We start from the raw sequence: 25,226 nt of genomic DNA, 5'->3' as shown, positions 1-25,226 counted from the left end.
TAGATGTAAATGGCCAACCAATTGGTTATAAATCCTTTCATGAATATATACTTTTGATATTTTTGAACAATGGATTTTTAAATCTCCTCTGAAAACCCAAACCTTATCTCAAAGCTGTATCTGAAACCTTGGAGTGTTTTTAGACTGCTATGTAGAACTCTTAATTCTTTTATTCTGATGCATTTGTCTCATGATTTATTCTCCCAAATTAATTTCCCTCCTCTCTCGGTGTAAATGTAAATAAATGAAGGTGGCCCAAGATGGTTATTCCTGATGCTGCTGTTATTGCCACAACTGTTATAGTACCATAAACAACAAACTTTATTGATATTTTACTATTTGTCAGAAGTCCTCCCATGAGCTCGGTCTTCAGTCTCTAATTTTATTTTAACAGTCTGTGACCTGGGCCCTATTATATCCTATTTTACAGATGAGGAAACTGAGGCTCAGAGTGGATAAAGTAACTTGCTCAAGGCCACACAACTAGTGAGGGCTGGAAAGTGATTTGACACAGGTTTGACTGATGCACAGTCTATTTGCCTATAATAATCACTTAGTCTACACTTTGTCTAATCACTTTGCCTGTAATAATCACTTAGTTCTACATTCAAAGCACTTTTATGACATGCTCCCCAAATTTCCTTTTGTGAATTTGTGGCAAGACAGAATTTTTTCCTTTTTTCATGTAGGAAAAGAAAATTAATATTCTTTGAAGACTTGCTGTTGTATCAGGCATTTTCATATATATATTATATATATATATATATATATATATATATATCACACAGTCCTCACAGTCATCCTACATACCATCTTTACTTTTGTGGTGCAGAGAACAGGGAGACAAATAATTTCCCAAAGGTCATACAACCTTGGAACTGGTAAAGCTAGACCATAACACAAGTCTGTTTTGCTACTTGGCCTTTTTCTTTGAATTTATATCAAGTTATAAACTCCATTGTATTTCATAGAGTCCTAGTTCTTCATCACAGAATAAATTGCTAGGAACTATTACCTCTTTTGGGCTTCCCTGGTGGCTCAGAGGTTAAAGCATCTGCCTGGAATGCGGGAGACCCGGGTTTGATCCCTGGATTGGGAAGATCCCCTGGAGAAGGAAATGGCAACCTACTCCAGGATTCTTGCCTGGAGAATCCCATGGAGGGAGGAGCCTGGTAGGCTACAGTCCATGGGGTCGCAAAGAGTTGGACACGATTGAGCGACTTCGCTTTCACTTTCATAAACTCAAATTATATTTCAGAGTCCTAGTACTTCATCACAGAATAAATTGCTAGAAACTATTACCTCTTTTAGGCTCCCCTCCCAAATGTCATTTTCTCAGGAAGGGCTTTCCTAATCTCTCATATTAGCTGAGTTTCCCCTGTTCTATACTACCAAGGCACCTCTCCATGCTTTATGCAACACTTGTTATATTTATAACTTGTTATATTTGTAACTGTTTCCATTTCTGTCTCTTTCACTAAACAAGAATCTCCATGAAGATGGGGACATTTTGTCTCTGGCACTATTAAAACCCAGACCTAGCACAGAGTCTGGTGCAGAGCAGTCATTCAGTAAACATTTTGTGAATTAATTTTTGAGATTTTAGACTATAGACAGGCCTGGAGAAATGACACTTGTGTGTTTAAATTGGTTGTAACAAGATTCCATAAGTACAATAAGAAACTCTTCTTTATAATAAAGGCAGAATAAATGCAGTTTTGAGATGGGACAATACTTTAAGGATGTAAAGGCCATGTTAATGTGAAATTCTTTCTGCTTCATTAAAAGCCTGTCATGGAGTTCTCAGAAATAGCCTTGACAGCTTTTTGCTTGCTGTGCTGTCAAAGTGTACGTCTTAGGCCACTGTGCTAAGGAGTCTAGCATTGACTACATGTTTGTTTCCATGGACACCTATCAGGAGATAGAAAATAAACTAGACTGAAACATAAGGCAATATCATATTGAAGTTTTTTTTTTTTTTTAGGGGCTTGACTTAATTTTTTTTTTAATTTTATTTTATTTTTAAACTTTACATAATTGTATTAGTTTTTCCAAATATCAAAATGAATCCGCCACAGGTATACATGTGTTCCCCATCCCGAACCCTCCTCCCTCCTCCCTCCTCATACCATCCCTCTGGGTTGTCCCAGTGCACTAGCCCCAAGCATCCAGTATCGTGCATCAAACCTGGACTGGCATTGAAACATGTAAAATATCATGTATGAAACGAGTTGCCAGTCCATATTGAAGTTTTAATAGAGGCAGAATTAACATAAAAATAGCTCACCCATTCCAATCATAAAGATAAGTCAGATATTAAAGTGATAAAAATAAATTTGTTATTTTATCTTTGCTTTTTATCATTTTAAACTCTTTTTGTAAAGTAGCAATATTTAAATAATTAGGCAAGATGTATGCTTTTAATGTTTTAATTGTTAATTCTGATGACTACAAAGATGAATAATTTCTCTTTTAGAGGAGATAACCCTCAAACAGATAACTTGGAACCAGGTAGAGAAAAAATATGGTTGGTTTTATTATTCAATTTCATATTGGAATGTTAACACTGCATAAAGCCAATCATAAGACCACATTTTAATACACATAGAAATAATTATTCAAATAAATACATAAATGTGAAAAATATAATCTATGTAAATCTATGTAAATGGATAGTTATAGTGAATTAGTATACAGCATGACTGTGTGGATTGCTCAGGGTTTCATTAAATAAAAAAGACTAAAGACCTGGATTAGCAAGGAAAAGCTTTTTTGCTCTATTTCAGTTGCTTTAGGTTGTTAATCTGGTCCAAGATGATCAACTTCTCATTAATCATAATAATTAGGGGTAGATTTACTGAGCATTAATGTAATTTTCAATCATGCTAATAGTTGTGCAATCCTCTGTTCATTAATATAAATGAGGTAAATTAGAACCATGACATTATAAAGAAGAGGCAGAAGCTGTGGGAACTTTCACGGATCTTCCCTAAACCCCATTAATTTAATTGTAATGTGTCGTTCCTCAATACTTATTTTCACTCTCTTTATTTTCCATTGCTAATGGTTCTTCAGATTGGTTAATGAGCATACTAACCTCTTAATTAAAGTGACTGCCATAGTGTGGTCTAAATCATACATACTTATCTTGTCTCATCACCTTTAACCCTTTTGCACACGTTCAGTCAACAGGCATTTGTGGAATAGTCACTCATGCAATTTGGAATTGAGTACATCAGTGTAATACAAAAGAAATAAGAAGCATCCCACCATTCAGGAGGTCACAGTCTAGAAGACATTGAGATTGGATTGATATCATTATTGAAAATATAATAGCAGGTCCAAAATAAAAATTTCTCTTTATGGCATGCTTAAACTTTTTGTGTATATCCAAAGATGTCTAAATTAACTATTTTCTTCATCTCTCATTTTTGTTTAGAAAGCCCCAGAGAGGCCTTTCCTGAAACACTGCCTAAACTGGGTCCTCATTTTAGGGTCTTTATCTCAGCTTTTATGTTTTTCCTCATAGCATTTAACAGATTTGTGTGTATGTGTGATTATTTATTTACTTTTTCTTACTGTAGTTCATAAGCAAATCAAGGGCAGGAACCACAACTGTATCCTCAGATTCTATCACATTTTCTGGTACACTGTGATGCCCAATTAATATTTATTGGTGAATAAACGAGTGCATTTATGGTGCTTATTCACATAGTTAATCATAAAGACACTTGCTTGATTTTAGAATCTAGAATATGACCAAATGTCCTTTTGCAGAAAAGAAAATCTTGGATTGGGTCTTAAAAGTTTTTTCCATTTGAGCAATATTCATTGGGAGAATTTATTTTTTAAAATCCATTGACTGGAGAACCAAACCTCACCAAATTGGAGGAAATAAATCTCTGGACCAGAAGACTATTTGTCTCCAACTTTGTTAGTTATATGGACTTGTAGTGCCTGATCTCATTCAATTATTGATCAAATAACCCGCTTTCTTTGTTTTGGGCATTAAAAATGACTCCAGGGATGTCATATATGGCAAGGTCCTTTTGGTTCTTTCTGTTCGTTTGTTTTTTGAACAAACCATGCAGCATGTGGTTTCCTAGTTCTCTCACCAAGAATCAAACCCAAGCCCCCTACAATGGAAGCATAGAGTATCAACCACTGGACCACTGGGAAGTCCTACAAGGTCTTTTTTTAAAAAAGAACTTAATCTAGTTGGAGAATCTGTAGTATGAGGCACTCAAGCAACTTGTAAATGGCAGAAATGGGATTTGAACTTATTGCAGAGGACTAATGTATGTGCTACTTCCATTAAAATACAGCCATTACAAACAAGTTTGGACTTCACTAAAAACAACAGTAAAAGAATCTGTAAACAATCAGTAAAGAATCTGCCTACCAATGCAGGAGATGCAAGAGATGCAGGTTCAGTTCCTAGGTTGGGAAGATGACCTGGAGAAGGAACCGACAATGTGGTCCAGTATCCTTAGCTAGAAAATTCCAGGACAGAGCCTGGCAGGGGTCACACACACACACACACACTCACACAAAACAGTAGCAACATTATGGTTCTGGCACAGTTTAAGTATAGAAGGTACATATTCAGCATTTGTCATTGTCTAATGTGGCCAGCAAATAGGGGATGAATTTGAGAGGCAAGAGAGGCGGATAGAATGAATACCAGGAGGCTAGTTAAGAAACCATTGGTTTACAATGGTTTACAACCATTAGTTACTAACATAACTAATGGTTATGTTAGTTTCAAATGTGAAGCAAAGTGATTTAGTTATACATATACATATATGTATACATATATATGCTTTTTCCGATTATTTTCCCATATATGTTTATCATAAAGTATTGAGTGTAGCTCCCTGTGCTATACACAATTAGGTCCTTGTTGTTTATCTATTTTATATTTAGTACTGTTTGTGTGTTACTCTCAAATTTCTAATTTATCCCTCCCCCTCAGCCTTTCTCTTTTGGTAAGGATAAGTTTGTTTTCTAAGTATGGGAGTATGTTTCCATTTTGTAAATAAGCTTATTTGTATCATTTTTTTAGATTCCACATATAAGTGATATCATATATTTGTCTTTCTCTGTAAATCAGCTATGCTTCAGTGAAAAAAAATGACTGTATTAAAAAATGAGAAACCATTGCTTACTCTGGCAAAAGTAATAGTGAAAATGAAGGGAAAAGGAAAAGAATGGATTTACAACGAAAGGGAGAAACTCTAGGTTTCAGCAATGGAGAAATGTGGGAGTAAGCAGAGATGTGGGTGAGAGAAAGGATGGGGTTAAATAAGATCTCCTATTTGTAGTTACCTGGGTGGATGATGCTGATTATCACTGAAGTAAAGAATATGTCCTGAGAAACAGGCTGAAGAAAGAGAAAAAAAAAAAAAAAATTAGGCTTTTCTTTTTGAATAGTGTAGGGGCAGATTGACAGGGGTGCTGAGAGCTTCCTGAGATGTGATGGGCGTGTTTCTGCCGTCCTGTGGTTGCTGCTGTTTGCTACCCCTGCCATTGCTGCTGCTGCTGCTGCTGGTCCTCCTGCTCTTGAATACTTTTTCTCAGCTATGTATTGAAATAGGTCTCTCAATGTACATTTTCTCCAAGTCTTCACAGCAAACTTATGAGATAAATGTTCATCTTTATTTCATACTGAGTAAACTGGCAACCCAGTCCAGTATTCTTGCCTGGAGAATCCCAGGGATGGAGGAGCCTGGTGGGCTGCCCTCTATGGGGACGCACAGAGTTGGACACGACTGAAGCGACTTAGCAGCAGCAGCAGCAAACTAGTAATTAAGCATTGCTGAGTGTCACAAAATTAATGAATGTCAAAGCAGGAGGTTCAACCTGACTGCAATGCTGATGCGCCTTCCAGTGGCTTCCATCTACTCTATTTCAAACTATTTGTGTTTGAAGTACCTGATGGCTATCTGGGTTTGCTAATTTGTGAAGTGTGGATAATAACAAGTGGCTGAACACATGTGAACGTGTGAAATGAAGCTATGCTAGCTAGAGTGAAATATTATTAATATTATTGAAAAGCTCCTAATTTCAGTGTCATTCAATATAATTAATTTCTAGAAAATAATTCGATTCAACTGTGGATTACTAAGTGGTTTGCAATACCAGGCAAAAATTTGGGGAGTGTTTAATTTATCCTCTATTTAGTAACTCCAGTAGGGAGAGGATTGATATGACAGACTTTTAAAAGATGAATCTGGAAAGAACTTTAGAGATGATTTAATAAAGGGGTTTATATGAAAAAGCAAACAAAACAAGAGATCTGAGCTGAAGTTGCAACTGATGGCCCTTAAGTTGTATCCAGAGTGACATATTTTTCTCTCACCTAGAGTCAGCATCTGTGACCTAACCGTGAGCTCCACAGTTAGCTGCAGTCCCCACGGCTCCCCATTGTTTAATCCCAGACAGTTGTCACTCATTCCCCTGCCTCCCCATAATGCTTGTGTTTGTGACAGGTTATTTAGATATTTGTTTTGTACTATAAATTAATTCTACAGGGAAAAATAGAATGTGCGGTTCAAGATGCATTGTCTTTTGGGGCGTTAAACTTACCATTGAATTTTTCCTTTAAGGAAGAGTCCATTAATCTGCTAGAAATGCCATAACAAAATAATGCAGACTGGGTGACGTAAAGAACATGAATTTGTTATCTTACAGTCTGGAGACTGGAAGTCTTAAGATCAAGGGTTTGGCAAGTCTGGTTTCTTCTAAGTCTCTAGCTGCAGGTGGTGGTCTTAGTGAGTCCTCTTTGGCTTTTCTCTATTTGTGCATCACTGGTGTCTCTCTCTCTTCTTATAAGGACTCCAGTCATATTGGATTAGGTCCCACTCATCGGAATTCATTTGAGCTTAATTACCTCTTTAAAAGCCCTATTTCCAAATACAGTTATACTCAAAGATACTGGAAGTTAAGACTTGAGCAACTGAGTTTGGAGGAGGGCACAATACCATCCATAGCAAATAGTTTCTGTTGAATGAATAAAGGAATGTTGTTTTAAAATGGTTGAGACTGTATCTTCCTTAGCCTATTTGCACTGTTTTTTAATCTTTGTTATTACACCATTTTATATTACTGTAATCTACATACTTGTATTATCTTCATTACAAGGTTGTACATATCTTGAGGCACAAATTATAGCTCTATGTCCATTACAGAATACATCTTGAAGAAGTAATTATTTAATTAAAAAATAAAAGGAACACTTTCAATCTCAATTTCACATTCCCTGGTCAGTTTTAATTCTACTTCAGCATGAAAGAAAAGTCAACTAAACAACTATTTTAGGAGGAAGGATTAAGATTATTTGAAAATACTTAAATAAAACTAACTTTATAGTTTAGTCAGTCTTATTAAAATTAAAAGTAATATCTGATTTCAATGAGTTACATGTGTTTATATCAAGCTAATTTTCAGATTGTTATTTTTAGATTAGATGAATGTTATATTAGTTCTAATTGATATTTCTTATTAAAATATCTCTAAATTTTGAAAGTTTATTTCATGTAATTATGTTCGTAGGAAAAAATTAACATACACCTTTTTGCCTAAAGAACTTATTTCAGGTTTGATTTTGCATTTACAAAATCTAAATAGGAGTGAGAGAACCTTTAAGAAAATTGGACCACTCAGTTGATTTATCTGCAGTGACACACATGAAAAAATATATAAAAAATATGTATATATTCAAGTGAGTGAAAGTCGTTCAGTCATGTCTGATTCTTTGTGACCCCCATGGACTGTACAGCCCATGGAATTCTCCAGGCCAGAATACTTTTCCCTTCTCCAGGGGATCTTCCCAACTCAGGGATTGAACCCAGGTCTCCCACATTGCAGGTAGATTATTTACCCACTGAGTCACAAGGGAAGCCCAGGTATGTACTAAGGTGCATTTAATTTGCCAGTGATGTAACTTTTTCACAGTTTTTGTCTAAATGAATCACAGAAAAGATAGCAAAAATGTGGAAAAGGAGCTTTTTTAAAAACTGTATATTTGCTGAATCATTGCCTTAAGAGTATGTCAATGACTGTTGAATGACATGTCAAACCAAGGGATGTCAACCCATGCTCTTATTCATATTTTGCAGTATTATTTATAAAATAACTTCTGTGGCTCAGAGGTTCAAGTATCTGCCTGCAATGAGGGAGACCTGGGTTTGATCCCTGGGTCAGGAAGATCCCCTGGAGAAGGAAATGGCAACCCACTCCACTATTCTTGCCTGGAGAATCCCATGGACGGAGGAGACTGGTGGGCTACAGTCCACCGGGTGGCAAAAAGTCAGACACGATTGAGCGACTTCACTTTCACTAAAATAACTGAAAATATCTACCTTTTACTATCCAGTGAAATGTACAGCATTTGAAGGATAAATGTTTTCTTGAGTCATTTTAGCCTTGATCCTAACTTGTTTATTTGTTTATTCATTTGTAAACTGAGTCACTTCTTCAACAAACGTTTATCAAGGGCTTCCTAGGGGCAAGCAACAGCTTTACTAGTTGTGTGAGCTGAGTAAATCACTGAAGCCTCAATCTGTTGGTTTTGTCACCTGTTAAACAGAGTTGTTAATGCTTCCTCTAGTGTTACCTCTAATGCTACCCACCGTGTTAAACGTTCCTGTGACAGCTGTCAAAACGTGGCTGGGCACAGAGTAGGGATCACCCCAATTGTTTTTTCCTTCCTTCCAATATGACTCCCAGAATCTAGTGTTTTACCTGTAATTTTCTAGAATTTATATTACTGCTATGGAATTTTAGAACTTTAAAATTGGAGAATATTTTAGCAATAATCTTGTTCCTCTTTTTAGGGAACTTAACAATGGAGTGCACCTACTCAGGAGATACAGTTGTTCAACTGGAGAACATTTAAATTTTATCTATGTAGTTTTCTTAATCATTATAGCAATTGTTAGAGTGGAAGGAGAGAAAGAGAAGAAAAGAGAGAGGGGAGAAAGAGAGAGGTCACAAGTTGAAGGTATATTGGCTTCTCCTATGACTTTTGTGGTATGGCCACATATCTAAGTATTCAGTCTTTAGAATATTTTTTCCCTTTCTCTTAGTTAAAAAACACAAATTCTTTAATTTTCAAAATAGATGATTTTTGAAATTTTTATAATTTGAAAAAGTATGAAAACTTGCTTTATAGTCAGTTTGATTTTAATGAATTAATTGCCCTTTAAAAGAAAAGCATTTGCCAGTTTCTTTCAAAACTGATCCACTAGCATCAGGTTGCCATCTGCCTTTACTTAATATAGGAATCCTACCATAGTACAGGGCTGGGGAAACAGACCAAGTACAAACACACTAGATTATGTTCCACCGCCTTCCCTGGGTGCCTTAAAAGCTCTCTGAAGCTGGCGTGATATCTTTCTGCTTGTTATCTCCTCATAGTTAAGGTTAATAATAATTATTAATGACAGTAATAATGTTGTTAGGATAACTAATAATTGCTTTAAAGCAATCACTGGAAAAAGTCCTAAAAGGCATCCATATGGATTACACTATTTCAATCATATTGCAAATAAGACAGCATTGTTGTGGTAGGCAGAATTCTAAGATAGTCCCCAAGATTTCCAGCTCCTGATGTAAGTACCTTGGATAATTCTCTTCCCTTGAGTGTAGGCAGTCTTTGACTACAGTGGGATAGTTGCTCCTTTGATTAGGCTACCTTATGTAACAAATGGTGATGGGATAGTCACCACTGTGCTATCTGGAGGGGAAACTGGAGTCAGAGAGAGGCTTTCTTGCTGTCCTGGTAGAAAGCAAGCATCCCTTTTGTGAGCTGCATATGGGGGATGAGTGGTAAGGAAATGTAGGCAACTTCTTTTAATTGCTGAGACCAATCCCTGGCTGACAACTAATAAGAAATCTGGGACCTCAGTCCTACAACCACAAGGAACTAAATTCTTCCAACAGGCTGGATGAATTTTCAAAAGGACTCCTAGCTCCAAATGAGAACTAGCATATGTGTAGGGGCTTACCTGGTAGCTCAGATGGTAAAGAGTCTGCCTGCAATGTGGGAGACCCAGGTTCGATCCCTGAGTTGGGGAGATCCCCTGGTGAAGGAAATGGCAACCCACTCCAGTACTCTTGCCTGGAAAACACCATGGATGGAGGAGCCTGGCAGGCTACAGTCCATGGTGTTGCAGAGTTGGACACGACTGAGTGACTAACACACACACGAAGTATGTCTAACACCTTGACTGCCGATTTGTGCCACCCTGAGGGGGTGGATCAGCTAACAAAACTCAGACTTTTGACCCAAGAAAGCAGATAATAAATGTCTGTTGTTTTAGGCTGTTAATTTAGTGATATTATATAATTTTAAACATATAATTGTGTAGTAAAGATATGATAGATAAAGGTAATCCTCTACTTTTATATTTAATTGCATTCATGGATTTTTGTAATTTGGATCATTGTAATCATGTATTCATGGATTTTTTTGCAATTAGTATTTTATAAAGTATAAAAAAAGAGCTTTTCTTTACTTTTTGAAGCGTTTGAAAGGAGTCTTGCAAAATGATTAATTAGTTGTAATTACAATTTTGTAACTGCTCTCAAAGTCCACTCTCTGACTTAGAGAAATCATTAACATTGTGTCCTCATCAAAGGGAATATCAGTGGCATAGTCTTTAATCATTTTTTTAAAAACTTTTAAAATTGAAGTACAGTTAATTCAGTGGCATAATTTTAATGAAGTGTAGCAAATCATGGGTAGAGGCCCACAGAAATTCATTGTGTGACACTGAAATGTTTTTGTTTCTTTCCCAGTCCTGGTGAAGATGTAAAAACAAGGAAATATTAATAAGCCAGATTTTAAGTTTCTCACTTCAGTTGAACTTCAGGATGTGGCAAGGGTTCTTGGAGGGCCCATCAGACACTGCTTTCATTTGTTTGGAGGATTTATTCCCATTCCCAATTGTGAAAATTACCAAAACTTTGAGGCAGCCATAGAGAAAATGTCTGCATTGATAATGCTGTTATGGAGGTCAAGTAAGCATGCAGGAGACTGTAGTTGATTTTGTAAATAGCACAGTGGACTATCAGGCCAAAGAGGATGTAAACAAACTGAAGGCAAACGTCTGAATAAACAGTTTTATCACTCTTCCGGGATTTTTATGCTTTTAGAAAATTGTGACTAAAAAGACAAACAGAGAGACTGTGAGTTCCAAGATGACAGAGACCATACCTGTTGTTTTCATTTGTATATTCCAAGGGCTTGGGACAGTTCCAGAATATGTAGGTGTTCAAAAAATATTTGTTAAAGAACTGAGTTACAAAACTGGCTCATCTTCAAGTGAGATAGTGGATAGAACAAAATGTGAAGCTGCGGGCCTAGGCTGCATGTGAATATACTTCTGTATCCTGGCTTAATTTTATCTAAGAAGTATGTTTACATCTGCCCTACTTAAAGGATTCTGGTATATTCAAAGAAGGATGAAGATTATGTAAATAAAAGAGGTATCATCCTTTTCCGTAAAAAGTCAGACTTCCATATTATTCCCAGTTAATCCTTTCTCTGTCTCCAGGCTATCACACTCCCAACTGGATATTTATTTTTCACTGAACCCTGTCCACTGCTTTGTTTATACTGTACTGTGAAGCATGTGGTAATCAGGTTGAGCAGTCACTAAGACATGCTTTGCCTATAGCATTTCTAGACTCCTAAGAAAGATTTGTATATGTGGTAGGGTGTGTCTGTTTTTCCTACCTAAAATATCAATCATTAAAACAAAACAAAACAAAACAAAAAAAACTGCTACTTTTAAAATACTAAATGAAAAAGAAAGTGAAAGTGAAGTCGCTCAGTCCTGTTGGACTCTGCAACCCCATGGACTGTAGCCTACCAAGCTCCTCCCTCCATGGGATTCTCCAGGCAAGAGTACTGGAGTGGGGTGCCATTGCCTTCTCCAGGGGATCTTCCCAACCCGGGGATTGAACCCTGGTCTCCTGCATTCCAGGCAGATGCTTAAACCTCTGAGCCACTTTGTACTAAAAAAGAGTAAGTTATAAATGCCTTTATTTTGAGAGGATTGATTTTTCTCTAGCATTTAGTTAATCCTGTCATTTGCCAACCTAAACAAAAGTGAAAGTGGAAGTCACGCAGTTTTGTTTGACTCTTTGCAACCCCATGGATTGTACAGTCCATGGAATTCTCCAGGCCAGAATACTGGAGTGGGTAGCCTTTCCATTCTCCAGGGGATCTTCCCAACCCAGGAATCGAACCCAGGTCGCCTGAATTGCAGGTGGATTCTTTACCAGTTGATCCACAAGGGAAACCTTAATAAACCTAAACAAGCAACTAGACAAATACTAACTAGAACAAAATGAAGTGTGTTAACACACACAATGACACATTTCCTGATGGCTATTTGAAGAATCTTGAGAGGATGCTGCTGTAATTCGAACTATGCTTATTTGGCATAGCTAGCTAGACATGGATAAATGATTCTTCCAGAAACACATGTAATATGAACCTATATATAGAGAGATAACTAACAGGTTCAGTTTCTTTTAAAGCTAATTGGAACTTTAAAATTCTTTAACTATATTCAGTGATAATTCTTAGTTGCATTAAAAGCTAGGGAGGAAACAACCTATATGTGACTATATCTGCTACTTAAAATACGTGTTAAGTTATAAAGCCCAATTCATATAGTGATTTCCTCGTAACAGTTTTTGCCTGTGAGATTTCATACTCCCTTTTAGCTCTTTCTCTCCTTCACTTCCCCTCTGTCTCTAACCATTTAATCTATACTTCTCTCTGTTTTCCAAAGTGTTGCTTTGCCCTGTGGCAACAGCTATGATTTAAGATGTCAACTTCTCCATTAACATCAACAGCCTCAATAACAGCTCTGAATCATGTTTAAATAAATGTGTCATGATGATGATTGTATTATTATTGGGTGTGAATGAATAAGAGTCTTAGGGAGAGTGATAAATATTTTAAAAGCTTCTGAGTATAAACATGACACTTTCATCCTTTTCCCTTTTTATTTCAAAGTCAGAAATATTAAGCTGTTATGAAGGATGAGGAAGGCACAAGGGACTCTCTCTTTGTCCTCTTCTGTTTTTTCTTTCTTTTCCTTCCTGCTCCTCTCACTACTCCCTTTCCTTCTTCTCTGTAATAGTAAAGATTGGGGAAAATATTACTATTAATATATATGATTCAGGTGAACAATATAATATTTTCTTTCCTCCACCTACTCTCATGACTTCTCTTTCTGTTCTGTGTGTAACATTGGTGTGGTGTGGGTAGGCTGGAAGTTTGGTAAATAAGGAATGAAAAGGGAAGAGAATGAGAAAAATGGGACATTTGTAGGAAGGGAAAGTGGAAAGTCTTCTCGAGGCAGTGGGGCCAAGCTCCAAAGTACATACACTAAAGAATGAAAGGACATAGCCTCTAGCTTTGATGCTGGGTCATAGTGAATTTAACAATTAGTTCTAAAAATTCTAAATTATAGACAGATCATTTTTCTTAGGCATATGTGCAGCAAAAAAAGAAAAACAAACTGCCTCCTGTGTTTCTCTTTCACTCTGAACACTGCCACACTCACAACACTTCTGATTCCAGATGCGTGGGGATTTTTCCCCAAGATCAGAAGTTCTTTATGGCACCAGCTGGGTGTCCTACAATATTAGTGATGAACCTTTCTGGCACCAGAGACCAGTTTTGTGGAAGACAATTTTTTTTCCCACAGACTTCAGAGAGATGAGAGATGGTTCAGGCAGTAATGTGAACAATGGGAGTGATGGGGAATGGCAAATGAAGCTTCCCTTACTTGCCAGCTGCTTATCTCTTGCTCTGAGGCCCAGGAGTTGAAGACCCTTGTCCTACAATGTAATTCAGTTTTGGCACTGTTTATCCCCCCAGGATAAGGGCTCAGTCCTATGAGACTGTCTCCCTACTTCATGACTTCAGATGCCAGTCCTAAGTCCAGATCATCACCTATGTTTCTAGTCAATGACAATTAACTGGAGGTTCCCATGAACCCCTCTCTGGTTTGATTAATTTGTTAGAGCACCTCATTGAACTCAGAAAACAATTTACTTACAGTTTACCAGTTTATCATGGGGCTTCCCTCATGACTAAGAGAGTATAGAATCTGCCTGCAATGCAGACTCAGGTTCGATCCCTGGGTCAGGAAGATCCCCTGGAGAAGGAAATGGCAACCCACTCCAGTATTCTTCTGTGGACATGGACAGAGGAAGCTGAGGTCACAAAGAGTTGGACATGACTGAGTGACTAACAGTTTCACTTTCACTTACCAGTTTATTATAAAAGGATATGGCAAAGGACTCAGCTGGACATCTATATGGAAGAGACAGGGCACATTATGAGGGGAAGGGGCTGGAACTTCCCTGCCCTCTATGGGGCACTAATTTCCCAGGACCTCCACTTGTTCACCAGCCTGAGAGCTCTCCAAACCCCATACTCTGGGATTCTTATGGTGACTTCATCACATGGACATGTTCAATTATTAACTCCATTTCCAGTCCTTCCTCCTTTCCTGGAGAATGGGAGAGAGCTGAAAATTCTAAGCTTCTACTTAGAGCTTGGTCTTTCTGATGATCAACTCCTATCCAGGTGCTATTCAGGAGCCCACCAAAACTTCCTCGTGGAACAAAAATGACTGCTATAAACCAGGAAGTTCCGAGAAATTTAGGAACTCTGTCAGGAACCAGGACCAAAGACCAAATATTAGAGCCAAATATGCTATTAATGCTCTTTAGGAGCTATTAGGAAATTAAAGAGACTTTTTAGGAGTTCTGTGACAGAAGCTGAGAACAGACACACATGCACACATATATGTAAATATATGTGTGTGTGTGTGTATATATATATATATATATTTCCTATCATATCACAGCATATTTTGATTATATGTTTATATTATCAAATTTTAGATCCCTTCCAATTTTATATAAATCTCTAGAATGAAATCTTCTAAAATATGTGGACATTTATATACCTAATAAGTCTGAATAAACAAATCCATTATTTATTTTGTGATCAAGATGAGTTAATAACATCAATTTTCAGAGAATGCAATCTTATTTAGCATAAAATATAGACTCCATTAAAACATATATAGTATTGGAAAAAATTCAAGAAAGACCAAAAAGCAGAATAAAAATTAAACATAAATACTTAAAAATAGAATTTCTAAAAACTAACCTTTTCTCTAATTATAAAAGCAACAGAAAGGGAACAGGAAGCTAACATAAAAAGGAAATTTTAAAACAGGAAACTTATAGGAAACAAATAATTCCATCCCCTAGCTTTAACCATTTAACCATGAATCTTAATCTTTTTGGTGTAGGTGTCCAACTTTCTCTGTAAGTTATTTATATTCACATATTTTTATATTCATCTATATTACTTACCATACTAATGACACACTATATTTGTGTGTGTCTGTGCAGAATTTTTTATTTTTTAAAAAAATATTAATTTATTTATTTTAATTGGAGGTTAATTACTCTACAATATTGTATTGGTTTTGCCATACATCAGCATGAATCCACCACAGGTATACACTTCTTCCCCATCCTGAACCCCCCTCCCTGCTCCCAGTGCATACTTTTTTAGTGTAGTTTATGTTAGGGGAGGAGTTGGGAGCAGATATAAATAAGAAAAAGACACAGCAAATTAGACCCACATTAGGCTTGGATCACAGGTGAACCCTTACTAGTTCTGTGACTTTCATTAAATTAACCTTTTTCTGCTTCAGTTTCTTCATTCGTAAACTAGTGTGGTTGTAGAGATTAAATGAAATGGTAAATTTAAAAGATGCAGCTCTATGCTTGACACATCTTATTTAAGGCTATATTGTTTTTTATTATGGATAGCAGGGGAATGATGGATATTACAGTCAAATCATCCTCTTTTCAAAAGAAACAGGATGAAAATCTTGGCATTAAAGACAACTTTAAATGAGATTATTTAACAGAAACTTCTTTTGTAAATATGCTGCCTTGCCTGTGAAAAGAGAAAATAACTTATACAATATTAGAAGACAATTACTTTTTTTCAAAATTCAAGTTTTGGACTTTAGCAAATCTTTTCCTCAATGGAAGAGAGATAAGTTATGAATCCACACCTCATGAAGACCTGTGTATCCCACTTACATGATCACCGTGGCCTTTCTATTAATCATCATAAGTATTTTTGGGAGTCTCTCCATCCCTCTTCATGGAAGACAGAGTAGCCCAGTAAAGGCATAGAGAGAAGGTTGCTGGCCTCAAATCCTAGTGGTATATTCCTAGGATACTTGTTCAACTTCTTAGCTAAAGCCTCAGCTTCCTCTCTAAAACTGACAATGCCCTAAAAGTTCATTTGGACAAGTAAATGAGATAATATAGCAAAAAAAAAAAAAAAAAAAAACGAAAACAAACATAGCTGTCAGTTTTGGAGCACTTAATTACTAACTTGCTAGGATTCCCAAACATGGGTTCTTTTTTGAACTACTCAGTAAAGAATCTACCTGCAATTCAGGAGACCCCGGTTTGATTCCTGGGTGGGGAAGATCCACTGGAGAAGGGATAGGCTACCCACTCCAGTATACTTGGGTTTCCCTTGTGGCTCAGCTGGTAAAGAATCTGCCTGCAATGTGAGAGACCTGGGTTCAATCCCTGGGTTGGGAAGATCCCCTGGAGAAGGAAATGGCTACCCTATCCAGAATTCTGGCTTGGAAAATTCCATGGACTGTATAGTTCATGGGGTTGTAAAGAGCCTGACACTACTGAGCATCTTTTACTTTCAGCTGACAGTGACTTTTTTTTCATATATATTTGAAGTTATCTTTAATGCGAAGTTTGTATAAATGTATAGTGGTAGGCCTATGGTAGAAAAAGGTGAGAGCTGATGTTAAGGAACAAGAGTTTGGTCTTATCAGAACAAAAGAAGATGGAGGTATTGTAAATAAATATTTTATATGAATTAATTAACATATTCTTCACAGTCATCTTATGAGGTAGGTATGATTATTATGCCCATTTTACAGATGAGGAAACTGAGGCATAGAGAAAGCTGAAATGCAGAGAGAGAAAGAAACTCACACAAGGACATACAAGTAAATGGAGGCATCAGAAGTTAAACCAGGAAGTTTACATTAGAATTTGGACTCTTAATGCTATCTTATGTTATGTTTTAGCATTAAACAAGCCAGTCTGTTTAGAAAATATGTGGAATTGTACATTACTAATTTGAAAACTCTTCTCCTGTCTCTTTTGCTTACATATCATTTCAAATTATTTAGTCAATTTTAATGTCAATTTTTAGTTATTTATTCATGGTTGAAGGACTTGAAGAGAGGCCTGCATGTTAACTGATGAAGATCTTAGCAGAAGCAAAATTACTTGCTCAGAGCTTATTTCCTCTTTTCTATAATACAGTTTTTTAAAGGAAATATTGTTAGAGATTCAGAGCTACCAGAATGTCTATTGAGAAATATTAGAAGTCATTTACTAATTGTTGCTTTATTGATATACATGGCAATGTACAAGGAAAATCTGTTGTTTTTGGCTAACCTTATCTTATTACTTATTATATGTATTTTTCCAATAATAGTAGAAATTCATGTCATGTATAAACGTTGTAAGGTGAATTTATTTGCCCTAATACAGCCAAGATAAAACCCTTAAAAATTATTAGTATTTAAGTATAATTAAACATTTAACTGTAAATTATTCTATAATATTTTGAAACCTCATTAAACCAATAATTCAGAAAAGGAACTAATTACATTTTACTTAAGCACTGAGAAATGATATAGTAGTCTTCCTGGAGGTATGTGTATTTGATATATTTAGTGTGAAGGTTTCCCAGGTTGTGCTAGTGTTAAGAATCAACCTGCCAATACAGAGGACACAAGAGATGTGGGTTCAGTCCCTAGGTGGGGAAGAACCCCTGGAGAAGGAAATGGTAACCCACCCCAGCTTTTCTGCCTGGAGAATTCCATGGACAGAGGAGCCTGGTGGCCTAAAATCCATAGGGTCACAAAAGAGTTGGACACAACTGAAAGCGACTTAGCACACGTGTGTATTTGATATATTTAGTGTAGTAAATGATTAATCTTAAAAGATTTCAAATATTAGCCATAAATGTCAGATGATAAATAATTCATTTTCTATTTCTCTGCAAGTCAGGAAATAATTCACATGGATGATCAAAAATTTTTTCTTTTATTTCTTTTTGGATGAAAGGAGACAGAAAAGGGGAAATTATAATCACTCAAAAGAAATGTTACAGATTTAATCCACAAAAGAAAAAGTATGTTTTAGAGCAGTTTCTAAGACATTCTTCAGAATTTCTTCACAAAGTGGTTTTGACTCTCTTGACCTTTTCTTGTAACTCTTATTTTTTTCAAAGAATTTTTATGCTCTTCTCTAGACTACTCTAAATTTTTCTGATTTGTTCAAATCTATATATTCTTCAATGGATCACAATATTGTAATAAAAGACTTGCCAGCACCTGCTATGATAGAAATCTTGTTTTTTCATATTATACAAGCATTTTTTAATATAATATAAATATATGATAATGATATAGTGGTCTATTTTAGGCAATTTGAATATAATTCTTACCTGAACAACAAAGAAAATTATTGTATTAGATGGGTACCTAAGTAATTGTGATTTCAGACCATGAATTTTAAATGATTTTAACTAGACTCAAACACATCTTTATTAATCAAAATTGGAGCCATTAAAACCAACACATTTTTGCCAACAAGAAATAAATTTGTTTATTCTTGTAGCATAAAAATCTGTGCTTCAGGATTTGATGAACTCTTGGAAAGCATGTTCTGCTTCCCACTGGTTGTAGAAGTGTTTCCCTGCAAAAAAGATGTTGAGATGCTTGAAGATGTGGTAGTCGGTTGGCAAGAGGTCAGGTGAATATAGCAGATGAGACAAAACATAACCCAATTCATTCAATTTTTGAAGCACTGTTTGTATGATGTGCAGTTGGGTGTCATGGAGAACTGGGCCCATTCCGTTGACCAGTGGCTGCAGGCGTGACAGTTTTCAGTGTATCTCAACAATTTGCTGAGCATACGTCTCAGATGTAATGATCTCATTGAGAGTCAGAAAGCTTTATCTCTGGATACAGTGGATCAGATGGGCAACAGACAACCAAAGAGTGACAATAACTGTTTTTTGGTGCAAGTTTGGTGTTGATAAGTGCTGGTTCCCTGGAAGCTCAAATGGTAAAGAGTCTGCCTACAATGCGGGAGACCTGGGTTTGATCCCTGAATTGGGAAGATCCTCTGTCATATTGTCACACTCTGATCAAGAATCGGTTGGCTGTTGCTGTGTAGAGTAAGAGAAGACAACACTTCAAAATTATGATTTTCTTTTGGTTTTTTTGGGCTGCTCATGAAGCTTATCAAGCTTTTTCACCTTTTCAGTTTTTTCAATATGCTGAGCAACCATTGAATAGTCAACGTTTAATTCCTCAGCAACCTCTCATGTAGTTGTTAGAGGATCAGCTTTGATGATCCTTTCAGTTGGTTGGTGTCAACTTCCGATGGCTTGCCACTGCAGTCCTCATCTTTAAGGCTGTCATCTCCTTTGCAAAACTTCTTGAACCACGACTGCACTGTATGTTTGTTAGCAGGTCTTGGGTCAAATATGTTGTTGATGTTGCATGTCTTCTCTACTACTTTACGACCCATTTCAAATCCAAATTAAAAAAAATGCTCAAATTTGCTTTTTGTCCAACATCATTTCTATAGTCTAAAATAAATAGTAATAAGTCATTAGGAAAAAACATAAAATGGGGAATGTGCATTAAAATGATGTATGGCATAATGACATTTAAATATATATTCCAATATCAAATGATTAAGTTTAGCAATGCAAAAAAAAACAACTCACTTTTGCACCAACCTAATAGATTTAATGGCTAGGAATGATGTAGAATAAATCATACCATGAAAAAAAGTTTATATTTTTGTTGAATTGATACATTAACTAGCATTTGGGATTCTATAAATCTTAATTAATGACCTGTCTCTTATCTTTAGCAGTGTCCATCATTTCTATCTCTGATGAAAATGTTTCGATAGCTCCCCATTACCTTCAGGATAATGGCTAAACTCTTCTCAGCCCAAGAAACCCTTTATGGTTTGAATTTTTGTGACTAGTTTAGCTTTATATGTTACAACTGTACTACTACTTGGGGCCAGATTTACTCTCTTACCTTTGAGTCCACAGACCAGAAAGGCTTCCCAAATCCTACTCATTTTAGCTGTTTCCTCCTTTTGGAAGCCACCTCTGATCTCTCCAGCCTATTCTAGCATACCCTTATTAAGGCTCATATCACTATGCCTTTTAATTCCTATTTAATTATCTGCCCTTTGAGCAGATTTGTAAAATTCTCAAGAGCAGAGACTGTTTCGCCCTGTCTGTTTGTTATTTACAGAACCTAGTATAATATATGCCATGTTGGAGGCATTTGTTGATTGGATGAGTAAATTAAAAATGTTGATTATAATGGTAACACAAAGCATTGAGAGATCATGAAATATTTTCTATATCAGAAAGGAAAAATAAAATTTTTATGTGTAGTTTTATTTGGATGTCATTCTTTTGTCTTGTAATATGCTACCTAATATTTATGACTATCTACATATATACTAATATTATGATAAATATGACTTTTGTTAATTAAAATATTTGATTAATGAAAGAAAAAGTTTCTAGTTATGCTACTTAGGGTTATCAAAATGTTCTATATTTATAAGGACACATCACATTTTAATGCATATTATGCTTGTCTTCATGATATAAATGATTCTTCCTTGCTTGATTATAGGTTTAATGTATGTTATGTATCTTATATTTTCAAATTAATTACTTATGTAGTTTTAACCACATCCATTATATCTTCAAAATTATTCTTTTAAAAAACTACAGCCCTCAAGACTCAGTGTAAAATACACTGGTATTGAATTGTATTTGCAATTGAAGATTTATTTGAAGTTTGTGTTTATTAGTTCATAAAAGATAAAAATAAAGCCCTCCAGAAAATTCTAGATTAAGCAAGCTTTAAATTATGACAAAAACTGACTTTTTTTCTTTAAAAAATTCAACATGGTAAAGTAGTAAAAATGTTACCTTGGTTTTCCTCACACTCATTGGGACTATTGTAGGGGAAGAAAGCTTTTGTTCCCTTACTCTCCTAGGTTCAATGGCTGGGGCCTGCAAACCAAATGGTAAAAGATGAATTAACAGAAAATAGCTGTTTAATTATGGATATGTGGGAGTTTTAGAATGAAATGTGACTCTAGGAAGTAGTCAGATGATTGAGGCTTACACGCAGTCTTAGGCTAATCAAAACAAAAAAGGGGTTTAGGTTTCTTGTGGGGAGACGGAGTTATAGGAAGATGAGGACAGAAAATGTATGGTCCCTGGGGTTGTCTGGTTATGCAGATAAGAGTCTCTCAGGCCATATGTTGTCTCTAGGTGTATTTCTTTTCCTGGCTTCGGGATACTTTTACAAATGGAAATTTCCTTTATAGGTGTAAATTTCCTCAACGTGTAGAGTGTAGGCAGGAGCTCCTTGTTATTTGAGAGTTCATTATTTATAATTTTACCCCTATGTTAAATAGGGAAATAGCTATTATACAATAAAAATATTCTTCAAAGAACTCATTACATATTTAATCCCTACCCAAATATCCCTCCCAATTTAAAACAAATCTATATTTACCTACCTACAAAGGTCAGTCTTGTTAGATCATCTAATAGTTGATCTTTGGTGATGGACAGGGAGGCCTGACATGCTGTAGTCCATGGGGTTGCAAAGAGTGGGACACAACTGAGCGACTGGACTGAACTGAACGGAACTGAACAAGGTTAAGCCTTAGTCTCCCTTGTCTAATATTACTTACATATGAATGCATTACATAATTAAATTGCAAGTGTAAAATCTAAACCTTGTAATAAGTAAAAGATTTTGTGATTTTGATGTGGGTACTATTGGCAAAGGAATCAAATTACATGCAAAGTCACTGGAAAATGGTGACCTGTTAGAGGGCATTTCCACTAAGTTTGATTGTACCTGGGATTTCATTTTTGGAAAAGAATGATTGACATCATGATACCATTGAAAGAATTTTTTTTTTTTTTACTTACAGTTTCCAAAAGAAGAATGCCATGCCCTGCAGGACCATAATAGAAGTATCAGCTTGGGTCAGATGGGGAGGAAATTTTCTCTTTGACCCTCTTAGCTTCTTTTCACTGGTCTATTAAGTCGACATAAGACAGATTAAAAGGATAAAAGCAAGTTTAATTAGAAACATACAAGTACCACCACCATCCCCACCCAAAAAAAAAAAAAAAGTGAGAGAGAGAGACTCAAGGGCAAGTCAGACAATTGAGGCTACTTGCTATCCTGAGCTAATAAATGGGTCAGGGACCTGGGGTTTCAAAGGGTAAGATAAGGGTAATTCAAAGGACAATAAGAGCAGATGTTTGGTAATTAGATGTTTGCCCTACTGTACTGGGGCTTCCCAAGTAGCTCAGTGGTAAAGAATCCACCTGCTAATGAAGGAGATGTGGGTTCAAACCCCGGGTCAGGAAGATCCCCTGGATGAGAAAATAGCAACCCACTCCAGTATTCTTGTCTGAAAAATCCCATGGGCGGGCTATACAGTCCATGGGGTTGCAAAGAGTAAGACATGGCTGAGCAACTGAGCACACAGACACCTACCATATAGAAAGGTTGTTCACATAGAAAGTTATCTCTTTCTTTGTGATAGGTAAGGTAAGAGAGATAATAAGTCTCTGTCTAAGCCAGGCTCCCTATCTAAATTATTTTACATAGTTAAAGGAGAAAAAGCTCTTGCTGAGTCTCTGGTTGTCTCTTGAGTGTCTCCATTCAAAACCCATCCACATGCCAAAGTGAAATATTTGGAGGAGGGTTATTCTGAACCTCTTTAGGCAAGGAGGAGGAAGAGTGAGTGGACGGCATGCCCAAGAAAAAGACAAAGTGGGGCAGGGTAAACAATGTAGAACTGGTTGGTTTGAATAATTTTGGGGGCTCCGGGCTATAGGAATGGTTTCTAGTTGTCTGGTGCCTAACCCTGGGGTGAATTCAGAAGGGGGAATATTTGCTTGGTGTGTGAGAGATAAATGAGGTGATTGGGGATGTGGGCTTTGAATTTGTTGGCTTGCCTATCAAGAGCATGCTGGCAGGCAAGTTGTTTGCTATCTCCAGGAATTAGCTGGCTCTGATGGGAGGGACAAGGTCCCACAATGTCAAAGCATCATAAAATACAGAAATAAAGACATGATTAATACACACTGCCACATCACAATCTTCACTGTTTCCCTTCCTACTTTACTCCCAACATTTTGTTTTCTAATTCTCATGCATATCTTTTTCTCTATTTTTTAAAATTTTGTTTTCTATGTGGTTATCATAGAATCCATCCACAAAAAGGCATTCAAGATAGTAGTAGGATAGTTGTCTCAAAAGCGACTGCTAGGTATATTTGTTAAAGAATTAAGAGAGGTTTTTGAATAAATTGATGAAAGTTTTGAATATTATTGAAGAGGCTTTTTAATGTTAAATATGTAAAAGTCAAGCATTTAGAAACTCATGTATCGTGCTATCAATTTTTTTTCAAAAATATTTTTTAAACTCTATAACCTCTACATTTGTTATATGTCCATCAGAAAAAACACATTATAACCTAAATTTTTTTTTAATGTAAAATAAGCTTTAGTTGTATTTCAAGATATAGTCCTATTTAAACCATTTTCCTGGGTATTTAAATTTTGATGATTCTTGTAAAGTAGTGAGTTTTCATTCAACTTGGATAATAAAATCCTTTAGTATAGAAAATAAACAAAGGTAGAACTGTTGATTGAACCCTGGCTGGTAGGGTAAGAGGAAAGAAGCCAAGAAGGACAGTTTCAATGCATCTGTCCCACTCCAGTACCATAATCTTCTGGAAACTTTTGTCTATGCAGCATGTCTTAAAAAAGACTGTAAGTTCAGAGCAGTGTTTTTAAAGTTTCATATAGAGTTGCATGGTTATTTAGGTTTAGGTAAGACTGGATTAAGCAAAATTAAAAGCAAAGGCTTAAAAAAACAACAACAAAAAACTACAGGTCTCTTTGGAACTATTACAATGACTATAGGTGTTGTGTATCTCTAAGGAGAAGTAGAAAATTGCTCAGAGACCTCTTTTTTTTTTTCCTTCTGAGCATCACTTAGGTCAGTTGTGCTTTTAAATAAGTTTTGGGAAACATTGATCTAAAGAACAGAACAGGAGGACAGTCATGTAAAATCTTTATCCTCTAACTGGTTTATCTATCAAATTGAGAAAGAAAAATCTAGTAAATTCTCTCATGTTGTTTAGAAGATCAAGTTACATTGTTTTTGGAGACGTGTTTTGAAACTAGATTTCAGTGAATAAGCTGTACTATTGATACGACAGTGCTTATCACTTTGTATTGAAGCTTTTTACTTACGTGTCAAACTTCTTTACTGTGCTGTAAACTTCAGTGTAAGAGTTCATCTTCTTCAATGTGTATTTCCAATATCAAATGCAATACCTTACTCAAGAGTAGGCCCTTAGATACTTAATTTAATAAATTATGAATAGGTTAATGATATCAAGGTAGTTATGGATCATTCTAGAATAATCAAACAGGGCTAGATTCAAGTCTGCTGCCTATCACTTAACTAGTTGTGTTATTCTGGGCAAATTATTTATCAATTCACAATGATTATGAAGTGTAAAATTAGTTTTGAAGAACAGCTTGAGATTTGAAAAAAAAAAGGAATTATTCATGTAGCCCCTTTTGGGATAATACAAATTAAATTATCAAAATTTTAAAAGAAGGTTGGTTAAAAAACCTATGTATCACATATTAATTGTTATATATTACCATATGTTAGATTTAGCTATGGAACTTTACAATGGAAAATTATAATACTTATTTTGTTCAAACAGAGATCAAATGGTAGCAAAGGACTGCTTGAGTGTCTATGCTTGTAAGTGATTATACAACTGTACCAGAAATGGGTTCCTAGTCTACCAAATTTGGACTGACTCTTGAATATGCTGCTGCTGCTGCTAAGTCACTTCAGTCGTGTCTGACTCTGTGTGACCCCGTAGATGGCAGCCCACCAGGCATCCCTGTCCCTGGGATTCTCCAGGCAAGAACACTG

General features: G+C 36.0%; 1 protein-coding gene and 1 long non-coding RNA gene across 5 annotated transcripts in view; one reads left to right on the top strand and one right to left on the bottom strand.

Annotated features, from left to right (window-relative positions):
- Window positions 1–25,226, top strand: part of NAALADL2 (N-acetylated alpha-linked acidic dipeptidase like 2) — a 1,624,416-nt gene that overhangs the window by 588,467 nt on the left and 1,010,723 nt on the right. The gene's annotated exons all lie outside the window — the stretch shown is intronic.
- The window catches only part of LOC112584506, a 70,975-nt gene continuing 64,648 nt past the window's right edge, over window positions 18,900–25,226 (bottom strand). The window contains exons 5-6 of the long non-coding RNA XR_003108731.3: window positions 22,178–22,287; window positions 18,900–19,774 (exon numbers count right to left, since the gene is read on the bottom strand). This is a non-coding gene — a long non-coding RNA (uncharacterized LOC112584506). The remainder of the gene's footprint in view (window positions 19,775–22,177; window positions 22,288–25,226) is intronic.

This window comes from Bubalus bubalis, chromosome 1 (genome assembly GCF_019923935.1).
Source record: "Bubalus bubalis isolate 160015118507 breed Murrah chromosome 1, NDDB_SH_1, whole genome shotgun sequence".
Taxonomy (NCBI): domain Eukaryota; kingdom Metazoa; phylum Chordata; class Mammalia; order Artiodactyla; family Bovidae; genus Bubalus; species Bubalus bubalis.
Note: the sequence above shows the minus strand (reverse complement) of the source record. Positions and strands in the feature narration are given on the sequence as shown.